Here is a 23033-nt window from a genome sequence, read left to right on the forward strand (position 1 = left end):
AAAAGTTCTTATTTAAATACATCTGCATATAACTCCACTTACGTACAGTCGAAGTGCTATTTAAGACTAAAGCCGGGAATCTTTAACACCTGCGCAATTAGTAATCTTAGACAGCTTCATTTGAAATTCAAAAAAGGTCCAAGGATTAAAAAGTAATTCCTTTCAGAAAGTAAAGTAATCTTTTCGGACGGATGAAGTTTCGAGCATCATCAGACTGTGCAGTCAGAAATGGATTCGATGGCGCGCACGGCGTGACGGGGTTGTTTGCGTTTTGTGACGGCAGAGTTCAAATGAATAATGCAAAACTCGAAATTCGTGTTACGAGAAATTCGAAGCTATGCAAAAAGGAAATAGGGGGGGGGGGGAATAAGATCCCATCAAAAGATTCTGCGAATTACGAGTAGAAGAAACAAAATTTTCTTGTAAATAGAAAAAATAAGGTTTGCATATGTAAAGAGTTTTAGTTTTTCATCGTATTCTTAATATATTTAAGATATCCAAAGAACAAATTTCTTTGCTCAATTGAAAAAAAATAATGGAATAATTGGCATGGGAAGGCTTTAAATATAATAGAAAAAAGACTTTATTGTAAATTGTATTTAATGTTTAGTATTATATTTAAACAAATTTGACATTCGTGTTGGGGTACTTGGCTTTACAAAACACAATAGTTTGCATCTACGGATTGAAGAACGATACCTCTTGTAATGATAATAGGTGGTGATAGCTTATTTCATTTCTTTCTTCGAACTTTCTGTTAAAAAGGAAGTCTTGAAGCTTAAAAGAATGAAAAACATAGGAGAAGACATGTAAAAGGAGGACATAGGAATTGTAAAAGGAATAAGACATATTTTACATCCAAAATTTCTTAATGATCTTTATGTTACAGTCATGACACCATATCAGAATGTGGCAAGTGCATAGATTTTAATCAGCATTGTTGGAATCCACAATGACGCATAGGTATTGGTGTCATCCTCAACAATGATGCTTGCCTCATAAATGATTTGAAATAATTGGCACACTTGTATAACCTTGCCATTACAGTGCCAATGGCAATATAAATTTCTTTCTAATAGATATAAGTTGTTTAAATGAAAATGAAATGAAATGAAAAAAATTATACTTAAATACAGTTAAAATCGATGGCAGAGAGAAATCATCTCGGTGGTTCACCCGTTTACTTCAATAAACTAAATTGATTAATTGATTTCGTTTAGTTGGCAAGGTCCAATTGAACCAAATTGCACTAAACGTGTGGAAAAAATTGCTGGCAAATAATAAACTGTTGAAAGTTCAAGAAAATTAAACATGCTGACTTAAAAAAATAATTGAAAACAATGGCGAGAATAAAAGGGCAATGTAAACAAAAGTAATAAACTATTACAATTTAAATAAGAGCCGTGGAAGCTTTAAATGTATGGAAAAGTTACATTATAATGTTCAATCATTCAATCGCAAATAATGCAAATAATAAAATATCATCGATCATTAAAAATGATTGTGATGATTAAAAACAGAAAATGCCAGCGTCCTGGCATAGGGGTAGCGCGTCTTCCCCGTGATCTGGGAGTCCTGGGTTCGAATCCCGGTTCGGGCATGGTTGTTTTTCATCTTTTCTATCTGTGAAACGTGTGAATGTGCTCCCCTGTGAAAAGGGGTTGTACAAGCGAATGTGATGCGTGAGTAGCTAAGTCGTACTCTTGGCCCTAGTTGGCGCTACTAAAAAACAAGAGACGCTCCCCCACCGGCTTAAATCGCTGTCTTCGTAACAGCGGGCTTGTTCATAAGAAATGCCAACAAAAACAGAAATTCTAATTAGTCATGAATATGCGCCTAATGTACTGAAAGATAAATATTTTTACAGAAAAACATAAAAAAACCATCCGGTAGATTATATGTCAGAAGGTTCAATAACGAATAATGGTGGTATATTTTACACAAAAACGCGGTCGATATCTACATAAAAACGGCACTTACAGTTAATAGCAGCATATAAGCAGAAAATCACGAGTAAGCAATAGTGACAATGCAGGAAGTTCAGAAAATATATCGTGGTTCAAAATTCCGAGGTCCGTCCCAAAATAGCCCAAGCGTTGCTTCAAACGGGACGTTAATATAACCAAACCAAATCAGAAAATATATCCTCCAAAAAGAGACTTCATTACACCACTCTCTTTTGATTCAATTACTACTACTGACTCCTCTCAGTTTTATCTTTGGGCTTTTTATAGTTCTCGTAACAGAGCATTGAATGTTATAGAGCAAGCTGCTCTATAACATTCAACATATAATAGCTCCATATTAATAACATTTAGTTATTAATATGGAGCTATCGCCAAGATTCTCGCATATTCTTAATCCTTCGTTTTTGTTGTCAAAATCGCCACATTTCTCACCACGGCTATTATGATTCATCCAGCCTTCATTCAGTGTTTGTTGCAAAGCAATATGTAAAAATTTCTTCTTAACCAGAAGACATACAGGGGAAGGAAGCAATATTACAAAATCGGACAATATATTTCAGAAGAAACTATAATTAATTACTGATAATTAATACAATTCATGATAAAATTCTATATTCTAATATCCGACTTCATTTCGCCTTTCAATTTGATGGACATTCTATTTCGAACTTCAGTTATTTTATACCGCGTATGATCGATCATAAGAAATACATTAAATATTTAAATTTCATTACATGGTTTTTGTTTTTAAATAGAGACTTTGACTCTCTCATAAATTTAAATATCAAAAATTCTTCAATTCGGTGCGTTAGTCAAAAATATTATTGTATCGAAAGGTCAAAAATAACACAAGCCTAACTATTTCACGCAGTCATGTACAGTCATAGCCGGCAGTGATAAATTCGCAGCTTTAGATAAGGAGAATTTCAGGTTCGAGACCCGATTCCACTGAAAAAAAAAACGTCGGGTAAGCGAGGCTAGAGCACGTTAAATCGGTTGGGCCAAATGTTCTCCCACTGGTGTGGTGCGAAAGTAAGGAGATGGGACGGCCAGCTCAGGTGTTGTCTTCGTCATCTGATCGCGGCTCAAAATTACTAGGTCCATCCCAAAATAGCCCTTGTGTTGCTTTAAAACGGGACGTTAATATTATTGAATTACTTCACTGGACAGTTTTATCTAGTTATCAGAGTTCTTTACAGTTATTAAAGAACTCTCACAGGCAGTATAATCTTAAGTATTGTTTCATCTTAACAATACTTTTGCAATATAACCTAATTTAGATTCAAATTTAATGTATTAACTTTACGTGTTGTTTGAAAATTTTTGGAACATGTGCGATATAGATAGTTTTTTTTCTGTAAAAAATATTTAATATGTCAAAGTATACGCAAAATAAATTTTCTTTTTAGATGAGATTAAAGATTCTGAAACAGATTATATTAATACATTAATTTTACAGAAAATAAAAAAATAGAGTTAATAAATAATAAATAAAATTAAAAGTACTTGTAATAAATGAAAGGTACAATAAAAGATATGATTATGATATTATTGTAAGCCGTATAATTATTTTAATAGCATTTTGTAAAATTATTTATAGTGCATTTTGATTGCTTTATTGCTTTATTATCCAACTAATAATTAGCTACTTAATATCAACATTTGAAAAACCAGTGAACTCGAAGTTAATTTTTAAACTGTTACACTTAAATTATTTTCCATCACTAATTCATACACATTTTCCTCATACAACAAAAACAACAACATATTAAATATTTAACCTTGTATCTCGGAAACATTAATCAAAACTTGCTGAGCACGTGATTAGTTGGTTAATTTATGGAATTTTAGCACACCAATTTATATTCATAAGTGTCATGTTTGAATCTTAAATGTGATGATTCATGATTTTTTTTGCTTCTATTTTAATTCAGGAACAAATTTCACTTTCATAAATTAAGAAAAAAAAATTGGATAATATAATTAGGGAAGCGCTATTCAGAAAGATGTGTTGCATTTAATAAATATTAAAGCCATTTTAAAATATTATTTTTTGTGTTTAAAAGGGTGAAAATATCAACTAGATGTTTTTAGACAGATTCTTTTCAGAAGACTGCTTATTGCAATGGTTCTCATGACAGCGGCTAATATAGCTTCTCCAGTCATGGTCATTAGAATCTACACATGTGATAAATTCATTTTATCACATGTATTTAAAGTTAATTATTTTTTCATATCACTTAAATTAAAAAAATAAAAATATTTTAAATTCTAAATCATGAGGGCATTTGATTTTCCATATTTTTTTAAATCGTATTTCCTTGATTTTAATTCTCTAATAATCGCATAAATAACATCGAGATCACAATTTGGCTGCAAAAAAAAAAAAGAAAAAAAGCTGAATAATCAATTTTTTGTAATTTTATATTCTAAAAGACAGGGAATCTCCTTTTTATTGTACACTAAAACGCATTATTTTTTATTGTACACTACAACTTTCGACGCATTACGAATTAACTTTTTTGTCTTGGTCTTCTAGACACAGAGCATATCACTTTCGTTAACGATTATGGATAGATAAAAAAATTTTAAAAATTATCTCTAAAATTTAAATATCTGCCAACAGAAAAATAAAATATATCGTTTAAACACAAAACTGAAACTCTGCTTTCTCAGTTTAATTGTATTTAAAACTTTTTTTTATATATGTATAACGCTTTGATCGCATTATGTTGTGAAAATGGAAACGAGAAATTATGATTGAATATGAATCAAAGACAAGTATGTTTTTAAGAGGAGAAAAGTATAAGTAGAATTCAGAAATAGGCTATCCAGCTACTTTGTCTCGCTTTACCAACCTCATAGATCCAAGATTTAAAATCTTGCGCCCCCCTAAAAAAATCTCCGTACCAAATCAAGATTTAAAGAATCTGGAATAATGATGTCAGAAGAATAAAATATCTGGATAAAAGCGATATGTCTGTAGCTTCCAGGTACTTCTTTTTTGTGTACAGCCGACCACCCTGTCATCACCGAATGAAGTAATATAGACAGGATTTGTTGTGATCGACATCTTCCAGTTACCGATAGGAATTATTTTTCCTTCCTTTCCTTATTATTCCTTTAGAGGATTGGTTGATATGCTTTTTCTCTAGAATATGTATAAGTTTATAATCAGTATTGGCAAAAAGTTGGTATAATTGACAATTTTCTGTATATTTTTAAAAACTAATAAATATCAGTTAAAAATTAATTTACTATTAAAAAAATCAAAACATAACTTGGAAATAAGCGCTGTAAAAAATTGTCTAAAAATTTAAATGGTGATTTTTTTTTGTCACTAACAGTTTAATTTACTTTTTTATAGTTAAATTTACGTGCTGATTTGCTATTGAATCTATCGGATGATGCGATGCAATGTTAAGTAAAATTACATGAGATTTTAACACTGTATGGCATAATTGACAATCAAAATATTCTATTTAGAACTAAAATTACATCTATCATAACGCTGATAATATAATTTAAATTCATCATAAAAAATGCGGCATGAATCATTAATTGCCAGCAAGTAAAATTAAGTCTTCTTTAAAAAAATAAGGAAAAATGAAGTGACAGGAACTTCCATGAAAAATCACTAATAACTAAGACCAAAAAAAAAAAAAATTGCATTTTGTTAATTCCTAAAAATGATGCATTGAAAGCAGCAATATACATATTGGTAAAGTAAAAGACATTTACACATTTTTCCCTTAAAATGCTTTACAAAATTAAAATTAAACAGAAGATTTAGGAATCAGTGCGTGTATAAAAAGTGCTGGATGAAGGGATTTGAATTCTAGGATGCCAAAAGCCATTAATGTTTTTATTATTATCATTAAATAGAATTACTGCATTTTTAACCAGTTATTTTCAGAATAAAAAAACTGTCTTTTATATAATTAATAATAATTTGTTACACGCATTAAAAAGGAATAAGGATTTGTCCAAATTTGCTTATAAAAATCCCCCTTAAGAAACCGGTATTAAAATATCTTATTGCTTTTACTTAAATCCATCGTTATACAACAGGCTATTCTGTACTTCAAACAATATAAAGTTTACATTTTCTAAAATCCTTGAATAAAACACCCGCTTAGAAAATCCTTGGTCGCATCATGTAGAAGTTATAACCATAAATAAAAAAGGAAGCTCCCAACGTTTTCCAATTTTCAGTAATTAAGAAAGGAATACTTCTTAAGTAGTTGTAATTAAAGTTGAAACAGCCATCTAAGACATTAACACTCAATGGGAGGTAAACATAAAACTCCGAAATTCAATTTTATGGTGGGCGATAACTCTTGCTATAATAAAGAGGGGATGAAAAAGTTACTTAGAGGAACGTCGGATAACAGGGTTGCTGATAAAATTACGCTGCGCAGCCGAAGCTACTTCTTAAAATTTTATGTAAGAGTTAGCTAAAAGTAGAAAAAAGGCTCATCAGTTTTAAATTCAATTAAGTTGTATTTTTTAAAAATCATAATTTTAGAACCTAATATACTTCAAATAATTAAAATTCTGTTAGTAATCAATCTTGATTTTTTAAAAAATAATAATATTGGTTTTGAGTTTAATGTCATACTATAAATTACTTACCCACTTTGTAAACTGTTTACAGTAGGCGCTTGATGCAAGTTATGAACAAAAGGCATTCAGTACTGGATATATTAGCGAATATTAATTGTTAATTTCTTCTTGCCAATAAATTTACTCTATGTAAATAATATTTCTTTAAAATATTTAATAGCAACTATGTTCTTATATGATCAATTAATTGTTTCAAAGCTGTTTTTAAATTTCTTTCGTATAAATTTCTTTTACGTTCGGTACTAGACTCTGCAAACGATAATTCATCATAATAAATAACAGTGATTATAGTTGTATGATCATTTGACTGGTTTTTATTTATCGATATCACTGATTTTAATTTTTTTCGATTTTTAGTGTTAGACTGTGCAAACGATAATTCTTCATGATAAATGACTGTAATTATAGTTATATGATCATTTGATTGGTTTTTATTTATCGATATTTAGTATTATACTGGAAATGATAATTCTCAATGACATCTTAAACTGTAACTCTGGCTGTATGATCGTCTGATCGATTGAAATCAGTTCTTGTTCTTTCATCAAAAATTTGTTCTTTTAATTTTTATTTTGAATACTTTCTGCTAAAATATTGTAAAATAAATGTCATGAGTGAATCAATATGAAATATTCGTGTCTTAATCCTTGCCATTATATTCTTCGCTTGTATAAAAATTATTTTTCTTTTCAAATACAAGACTGTATTTAAATCGAAGAGAGATTGATAAATTTTCTGCCAATAAATTTCTTTAAAAATTAAAAATTGATTATTTCTATTTTTGACTCAAAGGTGCTTGATATATAAAGATTAGTCAAAACATCGAAGTTGAATTTTTTTTTAATGATTATAATATTTATTCTTTGTATTCTTTAGAAATTAAAACACCTGTTCTCCAGTAAAAATCGCTATTCAGATCACAAATTATGATAAAATGACACTCAAATCCCTTCACATAGAAGTCTTCTTATGAAATTTATATACGTGACACTTATAAATTGAATAAAAGATTTTGAGTTTTCAAAATTTAGACGTGTTGTTTTATGGATATCTTATTAAGTTATACTTTAAATATTTATAATATTAACTTAAATAAGTCAGAATAAGAAAAAAGTCATGTTATTAATTTTCTACCTGAGATTAAAATTTTGTGAATCATAATGCATTATTTGTACGATTTAATGAGGCAAAATATGTTGTAAAGTACAATAAAATCAAAATGCAATTCCCACCGACATTCAAGTTCGCGTTGTGGAAGTCAAGGTCTAGAGAACCAACTGTATCATGTCACACTGTAATGCATCTTTTCTATAAACGGTGAAGGAAAGAAAAAATTACGCAGTCCACTGGGATTTGAATTCACTTCGATGGGTTCAATTTCCAGATCGCAAATTATTACACCTTGGAGCCTCATGAAAGCAGCAGGTTTTGCTCGCGGATATCGATCTGTTTAAATATATCATTGATTATTTATCAAGCAATAACATCTTAAATGATGCAGTTTTGATTAATAGTTTTTAAAATATTGGAGCCTGGTTGGTAGGGCGTTGGTTTCGCATCCCTTTGGGTTGCGAGTTTGAAAACCGCCGGCCGAAGACTCTCCGTGTGTGTGGTGGCTGGTGCACGTATAAATCTGTCGTGGTCACAAAGTCCTCAATGTCGAGAGTAATACCACTGGGGGTACTGGATGAGGGGTGATCGTTCTCTGATTCAGGTCTAAATTACGATCTGTGGATGAGTGAATGAAATGCATGAATAAAGTCCACCCCGTAAAAAGGGTAGTAAAGTGTATGTAGCTAAGTCGTACTCTTGGCCCTAGATGGCGCTACTGAAAAAACAAGAGACGCACCCTTGGCTAAAAATCACTGACTTCAAAAGTCAGTGGGTTTGTCTATGACAAGTGCCATTAGAAACAACAACAGCAAATGTTAAAATATCTGATAATTTTATGTTTTTAATAAAATATTTAAGGTTTCTAACTCGGGGGAAAATTGAGCATCCTTTTTTATTTAAAAAATTTCCAAATTTCAGGTAATAATTATAAAAATTTAAATAACTAACCTTTGACTTGTTATGTGTCTATTCCTTTATAATAAATTTATTCATCTTAATATTCATTTGATTTATTACGTAATTTTTCATGAATGTTAATTATAAAATCATTTGTATATTATTTAAGTTAAAGATATTTTTAAATTTCCTCTAAAATTAAAAAAAAAGTGGCAAGAATTAAAAAAAAATGATTTTGAAAATTCAGTATTTAGAAAACTGCAACTAAAACCACACCATCATCATAAGAAACAGATTGTTTGCAAACAATAATTTCTATAAAATATAATATTCATTGTTAAAGTAAATAAATTTTTACGGCTTTCCTATTTGAATAAAGGTTCAGGGAGCTATTAATATCCAATCTTATTTTGAAGGACATCTTGCATATTTTTAATTCTAAATTCAGCCTGAATATATACCTGGGAATGAATTATTATTTATTTCTTCTAATGGAAATAGATCTCTATGACTAAATGGCAGATTTTTCATGATTAATGAAGTGAAAATTCAAGTCAAAATTCCTCAAAGATCTGTAATGTTTGTCGAAGTCTGCCTGGTACATATTAAATTTCTTAACTCTTGTTTAAAAGCAATTTCTAAATATGAAAAAAAGGGGGTGGGGGACTGAAACTAATATTTTATGTAAATGATTGTATGAATAACAAATATTTCAAGAACTCTAAGATTTGTTATGATGGATATAAACAGATTTTATTAATAGAATACAATTGCTTACATCGTCAGTAAGTTTACTAGTGTGCCTAAAGTTGCTGTACTGCAAAAAAAAAAAAAAGTAGTAGGTTCCACCGAGATTTGAACTCGGATCGCTGGATTCAAAGTCCAGAGTGCTAACCATTACACCATGGAACCATGGGAAAACGTCTTTTATTTATCACTCTAAGCAAAACTTTGTTTGCAGTAGCGGTCTGAATAAACAAATAAATCTTTCTTGAAGGAAATAGTATTATCTTAATAAAATATTGATAAACAGGATTTTAAATGATTTCGGACTTGAAAATGGTTAATAATGTAATGATTTTCCATGATGAAAATTCATAAAATTCTAACTTAAAGAAAATAAGCATCTCCGCTTTATGTAGTCTTCACCTGGTTTCAGATAATGATTAATGAATGAACAAATATTTAAAAGATTAATTTTAAGTTGAAACTTTTTTCTATGCCTAGAATTTGTATGTATTTTATTATTCGTTTATCTTAAAAATATTACTCTGTCTAAATTAAGTCGTATTTCATAATTTAAGAATTATGAAATATTCAATATTTAATGTATTAAAAAATATTTTTCGTTTAAAGAAAATAAAAAATTTAATTACAGAAACTTGGAAGAAATAATTTTTAAAAATTGGTGATCGTATTTGTATTGGTGCTGATGTTCAATATGTAGAAGGCGTTTCGTGAAAATGGCCTCATCTCTAATTGCAGATCGTATATAGAAAAAAAGTTGAAATAAAACGCCATCTGGTTAACAAACATTTGCAAATAAATCTTTTTTTCAATATTCTGTTTCACTAATAATGTTTGGGAACTAATAGTTAATCTGTTTATAATTTATTTAAAAGTTCATTTTACATATTTTGCAGTCTGAATTCAGTTTTTATTATTATTTGATTTGAAACCTTGATTGATTCTTTCAGTGGAAAAAGATCCTTATGATTTGATTGATTTTTTCATAATCGATGAATTGTGAATTTAAAAACAAATTCTTCCGCGAATCTGTTCTACGCAACCTGGTGCATTAAATCTGTCGGGATTTTGAAACATCCTACAATTTGAAATCGTCTTCGTCGTCTAACCAAGATGCAAAATTACTAAATCAATGTGAAAATTATTTTAATATAAGTTATAACCATGAATAAAAATTAGTGCAAGTATTTTTACTAGTGCAAGTAGTTTTATTAGTGCAAGTATAATTATATTTGTGCAAGTATATTATATTTGTGCAAGTATATTATACTAGTGCAAGTATAATTATATTTGTGCAAGTATATTATACTAGTGCAAGTATAATTATATTTGTGCAAGTATATTATACTAGTGCAAGTATAATTATATTTGTGCAAGTATATTATACTAGTGCAAGTATAATTATATTTGTGCAAGTATATTATACTAGTGCAATTATAATTATATTTGTGCAAGTATATTATACTAGTGCAAGTATAATTATATTTGTGCAAGTATATTATACTAGTGCAATTATAATTATATTTGTGCAAGTATATTATACTAGTGCAATTATAATTATATTTGTGCAAGTATATTTTACTAGTGCAATTATAATTATATTTGTGCAAGTATATTATACTAGTGCAAGTATAATTATATTTGTGCAAGTATATTATACTAGTGCAAGTATAATTATATTTGTGCAAGTATATTATACTAGTGCAAGTATAATTATATTTGTGCAAGTATATTATACTAGTGCAAGTATAATTATATTTGTGCAAGTATATTATACTAGTGCAAGTATAATTATATTTGTGCAAGTATATTATACTAGTGCAAGTATAATTATATTTGTGCAAGTATATTATACTAGTGCAAGTATAATTATATTTGTGCAAGTATAATTATATTTGTGCAAGTATATTATACTAGTGCAAGTATAATTATATTTGAAAGTTTCTATTATGAGCCAAAAATTTTTGTGTATAGTGGAAAAATACGAAAAAAAAAATTCTATCACCTGATTGCATTGCCGATTAATATTTTATTAATGAATTGCAATTATATATATTGTCAATCATTCGGTAATTTGATGAAAGTTGCTCTAAGGTGAAATAAAATGTTTAAAAATTAGTTTCCACCGAGATTTGAACTCGGATCGCTGGATTCAAAGTCCAGAATGCTAACCATTACACCATGGAACCACACACTGCGCGCTGCGTCAACTGCCATTTGTATTTCAGCAAGTTGACTGAAACCTGCTGATTAAACAGAAGTCACGAAATGCCTTCTTACAAACAAAATCAAATAAAATGGCTCTATTTGCATTGGTGCACAGAACATTAATCCGCATAATAGAAATTTTCGTTTTGGCTTATTGACAAGATTTTTTGAGGAATATTTAGGATAATACTACGAATTTCAGAATCTTTGAGGAATGCACTGATACTTTTGGTAATGATTTAATGACTACATTTGAAATAGAGAATGATATTTTTGGTAATGATTTAATGACTACATTTGAGGAATGCAATGATATTTTTCGTAATGATTTAATGACTACATGTGAAGAATAGAATGATATTTTTGGTAGTGATTTAATGACTACATGTGAAGAATAGAATGATATTTTTGGTAATGATTTAATGACTACATTTGTGGAATGTAGTGATATATTTTTTGGTAATGATTTAATGACTATATTTGAAGAATAGAATGATATTTTTGGTAATGATTTAATGACTACATTTGAGGAATGCAGCGCTAAAAAAAACAGAATTTATATAATTTTATTAAGATTTTCTCTTTGGTTGACTTTTTAAATTTATTTTTAGACCTTTTATCATAATCGTTTTTTAAGTTGTATTCTGTCATGATCCATGATTTTTAAGGAATTTTTGGAAGATTAAATGGCGATAAAAAATTAAATGTGCGATTAGGAAAACTCTCTCACTAATTTTATTTTAAAAACTCTTTTATGATGAAATACCAGAATCCGTAGGTGCATAAGCACCTACGGTTATAACTTTAATCCAAATATTTTTTTAATCAAAACAAACTTCATCAGTTTCCTAATGGCCATTTTTGTAACTTGTCGTGTTACTATAACTACTCAACCACTCACATGTAACTAACTTCTTTGTAACAGGACGAAGAGGTTTTGCGCTATGCTTATGTCTTAAAAAGAATTTTTTCCCTGATTTTAATCACTTTTTTAATTCTTAGTCTTTTTTATAACGCATTAAAGTAAATATCATTTAATCATGAAATCAGTCCCCCTCCTCCTTTCACATTCATTACCCGAAAAACAACTAGTATAGAATCAAAATTTTAATTAAATTAATCAAATAAATGATAAATAAGCTCCGATAATAATAAAAAAATGTTTTGTCATTGTATACAAAATTCAAAATCTGTAATACCTCAGGAAATAAATGAAAATCACTTACAAAATTTCATTTTTACAAGCATAAGACAATTCAAGTTAAATAAATGTATGCAGCAAACAAAACCGTCACAATTTAACAACCGCACTATCTTCCCCTGAAACAATATATACAACGACAAAAAAAAAAAAAAAGATTTATCACACGACCATAACGTGTTGTACCTCATTTTCTTCTGGTGTGAAACATCAACTCCCTGCACTTGGTATCGTCACGAAACTGAGTTCAGAAGGGTGTAACTTTATGCGTGAAGAACATTTCTTCTTGCCTCAGGCAAAATGTGTCTCCCTTCCGCGAGAATGACTTTTACATGTTCATCGAGCCATCGCCACGACAACTTCGGTTTATTTAAAGTCGTTTCTGATTAATCAAGTAATCGGTTTTCCGAAACTTGACACGACAGAACCAATCGATTTCCATATTTACATAGCGTTAACAAAAGGAGATACTTTGATTTTGAATTGATTTATTTTTTGGAACACGTAGTAGTTTTCTATAATCTGATTCTTTTTTTCATTCGAGCATTTGTATTTTCAATTGCCTTTCTTTCTGTTAAGTTCCATATTAAAAAGAAAAATTAAAGTAAAATTCTATAAATAATGTAAAAATAAATTGATTAAGTTACAAACTTAATATCTTTAATGATATATCCCTCCGATAAGCTCTGGTTTATTGCTTGTTGTTTATGATCTTTCATGTAATTGGTCTGCAATGTAAAAGTTTTACATTGCATCATGTCAGTAAAACATATCAGAAATGAAAATACAGTACAGATATGATATATTATAGTCATATATAATTCAAATATGATAATCTGTAAAAATAGCAGAATAATCAGATAATTTGATCTGCAATACCAGATAAAAGTCTGGTTTTATCATATCATGTCTTGGAAATATGGTAATCTACATAATCAGATACAATACAAATATGGAAATCTACAAAATAAATTTTCCATGATATGTTAATAGATTATCATTTCTACATTATATTAACAAAATTTGAGTCAGATACGGTACTCCATAAATAAATGTGCAAGAGAAACTATTATTTTACTATATTTGCATTGTAAAAACTTATATTTATACGTTACAAACTTAATATTTTTAATTGTATACCCATCCGATACATAACTTCGGTTTATTTCTTATTGTTTATGATCTTTCATGTAATTGGTCTCTGGAATTTTACATGACAAGCCATATTATTATATTTGTATGATGTTAGTATAACACATCAATTACTGAAATACGATACGGATATGATATAATATGGTCAGATATAAGGCAAATATGACAATCTATGAAAATAGTATAATTATAAAGCATGTTAGTTTGATTAGTTTAGTAGTTAGTAGTTAATGTAGTAGTCGAGTAGTTAAGAAGTTAATTTGATTAGTCTAGTTTTAACTTATCATGTGTTACGAATATGGTAATCTGCATGATCAAATACAATACAGATATGGTAATCTACAAAATAAATTTTGTATGATATGCCAATAAATTATCATAACTACATCAAATTAACAAAATTTGATGCAAATATGGTATTCCATGAATAAATTTACAAGAGAAGCTAATATATTACCATATTTGTATCTTATTAATAAAAAGAATGGAATTGGATTTTGTATTAATTTTTGTAATTGTCAAATAATCTCAATTATGGTTATCCCAAATTTTGTTATTTCCCCATTAAATATAATGTTAAATTTAAGGTAATTTTGTACTGAATAACTTTAATTTCTTTCCTTTTTTTATAATTTATTTGGGTCTTGTTGAATGATGACAATAGATTATTATATCTTCATCATATTACAAAACATGATGCAGATATAGTAATCTATTAACAAATCTACACGAGAAGCCAATATATTACCATATTTGCATAATGTTAACAAAATGAAAGGAACTTGATTTTGTAATGGTAATTTTTGTAGTTGAAGTTTTAATAAAGCTATGTTTATTCCAAATTCTGTAATTTCCCATTAAATATAATGCTATTGTAAGTTTTCATTGCAGGACATTATATTTAATTCCTTCGAAGCCTTTTATACTTTATTCAGGAAAATGATTTTCGGAAAGTTAATATGAGAGAGATTCTATAGGTTTTCATCTTTGAAATATGTTAAAAAACAATTGATTTTGCGGATTTACTTACAGTGACTCAAACAATTGAGAATATACTTTATTTTTACTTGATAAATCCAAATTTCAATATAAACAACACGTTATTGAGAAGAGCAAACATGTTTTTACTTTTACTCATAACAAATGGTTTAATTTAAAGTAAAAATAAAGAACAATCAATTAAAAGCTTCTAAATTGATAAGTTTCAGAAGCATTTTAAATAAACATATGCAAATTTTTGCTTCAAAAATTGAGAATGCACCAATGAAATTTTTGTAATATCTCGCAAACAAAGAAGTGTTAATATTTAGTTGCATGTCTTTTGGCTTTTAAGCTCCATACTGCTTCGGATCCAAAACAATTTACGTGCTACAGTTAAACATGGTGGTGACTCCGTCATGGTTGGGGTTGTACTGTTTCATCATGGATAGGATATTTAGTTTTTATAGATGGCATTATAAACCATATGGTTTACTTGAATATACTTCGCAGAAATCTAAAAGAAAGCGCTAAAAATTTGGGTTTAGATGGAAATTTCATTTTTAGCTGGACAACGATCTCAAGCACACTGATCGTAACGTCAAAATGTGGTGTGTTTTTTTTATTGTAAACAGCAGTTACACACATCACCACAGTATCCCGACATCAATGTCATTGAATATCTGTGGGACATACTCGAAACAGTGGTTCAAAACAAAAAAAATTAGAAACAAAACCCAATTAAAACAATTGTTGTTAGAAGAATGCGGTAAAATATCTTCAGATACCACCAAAAAGTTGGCTCAATCGGTAGCACGACATTTAAAAGCTATTATAAAAGTCAAAAAACGTGCAACTAAATATTATCACTTTCTTTGTGTGCGAGATATTACAAAAATTTCATTGGTGTATTCTCAATTTTTTGAGGCAAAAATCTGCATATGTTTATTTAAAATGCTTCTGAAACTTTTTGATTTAGAAGTTTTTTGGGTAGGTTTTTTTTTTTTAACTTTAAACCATTTGTTATGTGTAAAAATGAAAGCATATTTGCACTTCTCGGTAACGTGTTGTCTATATTGAAAGATGGATTTATCAAGTAAGAGTATAGTGTACTCTCAATTGTTTGAGCTACTGTATGTACTTCATTGAAGTTTTAATCGAGACAAAATTTCATTACTGCAAAATAAATAAATAAATACAAAAAAACACTTTTAAATCTTCTAAAGTATTATAAATATTTGCCTTATTAATCATATGTTTTATTTTTTCAATAAATGAGTTAATGAAATTCGTGTGGAACAACAACATTTCATAACAACTCATAACAACATTTTTCTATAAATAACTGAGTGGAAATAACTTTTGTTTGGTTTTTTCTTCCTATTCTAACATAAAAAAAATGAAATTAAAGAAAAACTTTTTTGACAGTGAATTTAATAGCTTGTAGTATCGAAAGGAAGATTTGATATACTTTTGCAAGAAAAGATACAATTCCTTCTTACAAATTTATGAAACAAGTCACATGATATACATAAACTTCGCAATCCAACTTGTTTCCATAGCAACACTAGTTTGAATAAAAGACACAAATATTATATACGAAAGGAAACAGCAAACAATATAAAAAAAAACAAAAAAGATGTGATATTCAGAAATGCAAAGTTTTTGCGAGATGCTAAATTGCTTTCAAAAAACTACATAAAGATAACTTCAGAAATGGTAAAAAGAAAGGAAAAAAACTCATGCATAATAGAAATATTTCTTATTCTTATTACGAAATAGTTTATGTAGACTGAAAAATAAAGCCACGCTACAAAAGAGTGTTTTCATCTTTTTTTTCAGCGATTCTAGCAATGCACTGTGTTTTCAACTATTGGAGTTGCTTGCTTTTAAGAAATGTTTCAACTTAATTGCATAATAAGTTGTGGACTTTATTAAGGCATCTTTCGAATAAAACACGTACCCACTGTAAATGATCCCGAGAAAAATGTGTACATTTACATATCCGATAATATAGCATTAGGATGTCCCATAAGTTTCTTTCCTATTTCTAATACTAAATAAATACACAATATTTACTGTTTAAGATATTATATATTTTGTTATATAAGAAACCCTTTTTCTTCATTACTTTCTTCCATTTCTCAGAAAGCCTCATTATGCCTCCTTTTCAAAAATGTTGTGGTTTGGACAAGAAATAATCCTCAAGGTTATTTCTTATATTTCGCTGAGAGATTTAAAGCGCTTATCGCGAAGACAATTTTTTAAGGACAGAAAGAAGTAATAATCAGATGGAGCGAGATCTGGAGAGTATGCAGGATGCGGTAAAACATTCCAATCACACTGTAAGAGCTTCTCTCTTACGACTAATGCAATATGTGGTCTGGCGTTGTCATGATGAAAAACAATATCTCATCGATCTGACCGTTTTTTTTTTTTTTTTTTTTTTTTTTTTTTACTATGGCAGTTTTTAATTGTTGATGACAGTATTTCGTAGAATTTATTGTTTTTCCTTGTCAAAGGAGTTGGTAGAAAATTACGCCTTTCCAATACAACCATATGGACAAAATAACTTTTTTGGGGTGTAGTCTTGGCTTGGGGTGTAGTAGAGCTCTGGTACGACTGAAACCGATGACATAGACGGCTACTAGATAAGCCTGTATGTTTGCACAAGCAAAGCCAGTTAAGGCCATTCATAGCGCGACGAGAAATTAACTTCTGGGACACCCCAATATTTTATCCTGCTTTTACGTTTCCATCTTTAAGATTTTCAAGTCATTTACAATAGTTTTTTGTTATTATTGTTTTCTGAATTGGATTAAGTTAAAATTGTAATAAATATAAAAGGTTTCTTGCAATTTACGTTCAAAGAACATAAGGAATAGTGCTGTGAACTATTGATCGCATTGAACTTTTAAATAAACACTACAACGTATAATTTTATTCAGTTGATTTAACATTTGATTCAATCTATTCATAGTAATATTCCTCGAGTTCCTTGAAAAATGTCACACGAAGTAATATAGTATTAATAAAGAAGATATGTTGTAAACTTGTGATTTTTAAAAGGGTACACTTCAAAATTTTGATTAGATGAACAAAACGAATTTATGATTATAAAAAAAACGATCAAAACACATATTTATAACCATCCAAGAAATTCAAAGAAGGATGTTTACAATATTTTTGTTAATTCCCATGGAATAAAGCTGAAATAAAAATTAGTGATTCCTTACTATTCAAAGAAACAAGTTTACAACATTTTTTTTTAGTTCCCATGAAATAAAGCTGCAATAAAAATTAGTGATTTCTTGCTATTTAAAGAAATATGTTTGCAATGTCTTCCTTTGAATAAAGTTGCAATAAATATTAGTGATTTCTAGCTGCTCACTTTTTTTCCTTATTCAAAATCATTATTCCTCAGGACTATTGAAGAGCATCAAAAAGGGCAATATTGTATATATAATATATATATATACAATATAATATATAAGGTATATATAAAAGATGCGCAATTAGAATTATGATTCTATAACATGTAAAGCTATTACATAAAATTTTGACACTTGAACCAGATGTATTTACCATAAAAATAAATGGATCAAAACGCTTGATTAAAATTATCTCATGAATGTAAAATCTGCTGTTAACAAGATGTCATTTGAATATTGGATTCAGCGAATAAAATGAATTTAATTTGTGAGAAAAGACCAGAAAGTTAATTTATAACCGGATTAAGCTTACTCATTTTTAGATGTAATAAATTATATCTATAATTGAAAGATATTATTCTCATTTCTAATTTATGGAAATGAATGAATTGGTATAGGCAGTAAGAATTAAAATATTAATTTATTGTGGTATTAGAAGTACAAATATTACGCTTTCTTTAACACAAAATTTATCAATTAAACTTTATAATTTTTCACATACATTATAAGTTAACAATGTCTAAAAATTTGCTACTTCATATAAGATTTGTAACTAAAAATTTTTTCTTTTTAATTATTTACAGAAATTTAAAAAAAATTGTTAAATATTTTACTTTTATTTATCACTTTTGTAGCATAAAACTGAAAAATCCATCGCTCATAAAGTATACATTTCAAAGTTCCATTATTACTTTAAAAATATATACATAATTCACTAGATTGCTTATTATTATATTAAATCGCAAAAAAGGATATGATATCTCATTCTTTTCCTCATAATTCAGTAAAAAGATTATTCGGAAATATAACTTATACAGAATACAGCTGAAACAACATATAATTGATATTTGTTTATCGCCTTATACTTAAAGTTGATGATTACATCAATACCCAGATTTTTGGCGAAAATATCGAATATATATATATGTATAAAATTTTCTTAGTTATTTTTTAACAGTTTTCTTTATAATGCCGCTTGAATTTCTTTTCTACGTTCATTCTCCGAGAAAAACCTGCTCGGAACATTCGTTTGCAGAATATAAATATTAATGAATTTTGGTAACAAACTCATAAATTAAAATTAAAATCCAATATACCTTTTTTTAATTTAAATTTAGCTTAGTATTTCCTCAATATGTTTTTCAAGTTTTTTTAACGATAGAATGAATAATGTTTTCATTAAAAAAGTTTTTTATGTTGTTTTAATTCTAATGAGGATAAAGAAGAAGAAGAAATGCGAAAAAATAAAAATTCCATTTTATTTATCAGTCGAAACCCGCTATTTAAATATTATGTAGAATCGAAGCATATTTCTTCACTTATAATTTAGATAATCTGTTTCTTCAGTTATTTTTCAAATTTTTGAAAAAGTCATTTCGTAAATTTCTAATTCCCACTTTTTTGCCCCCCGCCCCCAAAAGAAAAAAACACCCAAATATTTCATCTATGTATTTTTTCACAGGTGTTTCGTCAACTTATTTTACTCCAAAATTCAAATACATGGGTATTTTATAACACTTTTCAAAAAAATCCTTTCCGAAAGCTACCTCGAACTTCAACTAAAATAAAATATATAGAAGAAATATAGAAGAACTCTTTCAGTAAATTCAATATCTTGGTTTGTTCGAAATAAAATCTCTCTACCTATTCTAAAAAATAAGTTGTTTGAAAGCCTATATATACTTTTTCGTAGGACATTTCTTTATAATCTTAGACTGTCTTGCTGTTTGCACAATTTTATCGTCTCTAGACGACAAATACTAGAGAAGGAATTTTCATCGTAAGTTATTTCAGGAATGTTATGAGTGATATTTTTGCTTCTTTCTTGTTGCCAGCGTATATTAGGTAACTAAGAAATGAAATAGTTTGGAAAGAAGATAATCATATCAATAAATACTTTTCAAGAAGAACTTGGTGAAACAACTTCTCGCCAGAAATATTTTCTCTTTATGAAAAGTCAATGTCTTTATTGATTTTTTGAAACAATTAAATAGGAAATAAAATTCCGTCGCAGCTGTTTTCCGAAAAGGAAAGTTATTTTCGATTCCGCAAAACTATTTATAAACAAACTCATAAAATTCTAATAGTTTGTATTGATCATTCCTTTTATCCTTTTACGTATCGAGAAAACATAAAAATATCTTCAAAGTATCATCAGGAAAGGGTTATTAAATAATTTATGGTGTTGAACAACAGTAAAAGTTTTCAAAACTAGAGAGCAGATAAAATGGTTTTGAAAGAAGGATCATAGCTGAAATGATAATTACTTTGGAATAAAGTGATGATATATATATCCCTAGTAGCACAAATATATGGTACAATATTTTATGATATAAAAATATTCGCAATATTATATAATATTATTTAATACTGAATAATATTATATAATATCGTACAATATTGTTCTACTGGCTGTGCTACCTGGTATCTTATTTTCAGAAAAACACCGAGTTAATGGGTATTTATTTATCTTTCGAACATTTTTGATACTATAAATATCATAAAAAGATCAAAACTATGTTTCAAATTATTACAGAAAAGTATCGTTTATAAGTTTTTCCAAGATCATAAGTTTTTAATTTTTTTTTTCCATGGATAAATGACAAAATGTGAAACCTAAATTTTAATAAATAACATTGATTATTATAACTTTAAATTTCTAATATAAACTCATTTAAAAGAAATAAATCATTAGATAGTGCTATCGGATGACTAATAAATACTGTTATAAATAATGAACCATTTTACTTTATAAGAATAAAACAGAATATTATAATTACACCAATATAATGAACATAATAAATGAAAGTTTAATTCAAAATAATTTTTGATCGATTTAATAATTAACATTATAAATGACCAAAAGTAATTTCTTGTAATACAATCCTATTGCTATACAAATCATTTTTAAAAAGATAATCGATCTCATTCAAGAAACATAGAAGCTTTGATAAAAATTAAATTTTATTAAAAGTACTAATTAATTCTTATTTTTGTGTTCCAGTATATAGAAGCTATCTTGTAGAATATTTCTATATTGTATTGAAACAAAAATTAAATGGATCATAATTAGCAATGCATTAATTAAAAAAATCATATCTTTATAACTTATTTTGAGAAATAATTATACATTTCTTATCATATACTATTTATGAATATGCAATTAAGCATTTAATTTAAAAATAATTTTAATAATCGTTCGTCTGATTAGCTGATTGTCTATAGGCATTCGGTGTTACATTATGAATAGAATTAAGTTTATTCCATATTCTTTTCACCAGTATTTTGTCAAACAAAATATGTTAAGTGTTTTATAATGGACTCTGTTGCCCCAATAAATAAACACTGGGTAACTTTTTGGTATTCTATTTAATCATCGTTTGCAAAAATTATATTTTTTAGTGATTTCGGAATTATAATATTGTTATCTCATTTCACATACCAATCGAGCTTGATGTCTATTATCTATGGAGTTTCCAGTCTATTTCAATACCGATAAAAAAGTCTATGAAATGGGAAGAAGAACAGCCCTAAGCTTTACATCCTTTGCTTCGTATAAACAAACTAGTGTTGGTTACTAATAAAATGGACCTGTTAGCGCACATAGCGAATGCAATAGAGAATTTGTTCAATGATAGGCATGTATAACTTCAATAAAAGATAGGCTTATTATTTTAAATAAAAAATATATATAAAAAAGATTTTTTTGGGGTTACAACAAATATTATTTGGGCTCCATATTTCAATAGCAAAATAATTTTTCTGAAGAAAATATTAGCTCACATGCTGAACAGTCCGCGGTGGCCTGGTAGTAAGGTCTCGGCTTGTGAGCCGTAGGGTTTCCGGTTCGAGGCCCAATTCCACCGAAGAACCGTCGTGTAAGGGGGTCTGTTGCACGTTAAATCCGTAGTGCCAAACGTCCTCCAGCTGGTGTGGAGAGAGGGGTGCCAGCTCACACCCCGTCATCTGACCTCGGTTCAAAATTACGAGGTACGTCCCAAAATAGCCCTAGTGTTGCTTTACAACGGGACGTTAATATAACTAAACTAAATTAAACCACATACTGAATGCTTGATGTTGTTGTTATGAAAACTTATCTTTTTAAACAACTAAGTTATTTCAAAACGGAAAAATTATACAGGAAATAATATTTCGGTTGAAGAAACTCTCTTTATTATCTGTGCATATTTATGGAAAAAATATAATGACTATTTGGATTATGATTTCAGTGTAAACATTTTTCAACTGAGACATTTGCATTAATTTTTCTTGCCCATTTATGAGACTTAGTTTGGCGTTCAGATAAGTATATTTGCTAACGTTATACAATCAAATTACGAAACTCTTAACATGATAAAATATATTACGTATGTAAATTAAAAGTTATTAAAAAAAAAGTCGGATGAAAAATCAGATGTCGTCCCTGTCATCTGACCGTGGTTCAAATTTACGAGGTCCTCCCACAATAGCTCTAGTGTTTCTATAAAACGGGATGTTAATATAACTAAACTAAAACAAAATATGCTGTAGTATATTAAATATAATTTTCAAAACAAAGTACCAAATTCCAAACGCTAGATTGCCAAATAATTATGATTTTATGTAAATGCTCACGATCATTACAGCCACTTCTGGTTCAACAATTTTCAGAAAAATTTCAAAGATATTGCTTTACTGTAAATTTATCAAGGTTTTTCACATTCTGTATGTGAA

The 23033-nt window shown here is 28.3% G+C and overlaps 2 non-coding genes across 2 annotated transcripts; both read right to left on the bottom strand.

Moving 5' to 3' along the window:
* Positions 1 to 9443: 9443 nt before the first annotated feature.
* Positions 9444 to 9515, bottom strand: Trnaq-uug (transfer RNA glutamine (anticodon UUG)). The gene has a single exon. It is a non-coding gene; the product is annotated as a tRNA-Gln (tRNA).
* Positions 9516 to 11467: 1952 nt separating this feature from the next.
* Trnaq-uug (transfer RNA glutamine (anticodon UUG)) lies at positions 11468 to 11539 on the bottom strand. Its single transcript has one exon. It is a non-coding gene; the product is annotated as a tRNA-Gln (tRNA).
* Positions 11540 to 23033: the final 11494 nt, after the last annotated feature.

This window comes from Argiope bruennichi, chromosome 4, assembly GCF_947563725.1.
Source record: "Argiope bruennichi chromosome 4, qqArgBrue1.1, whole genome shotgun sequence".
Lineage (NCBI taxonomy): Eukaryota > Metazoa > Arthropoda > Arachnida > Araneae > Araneidae > Argiope > Argiope bruennichi.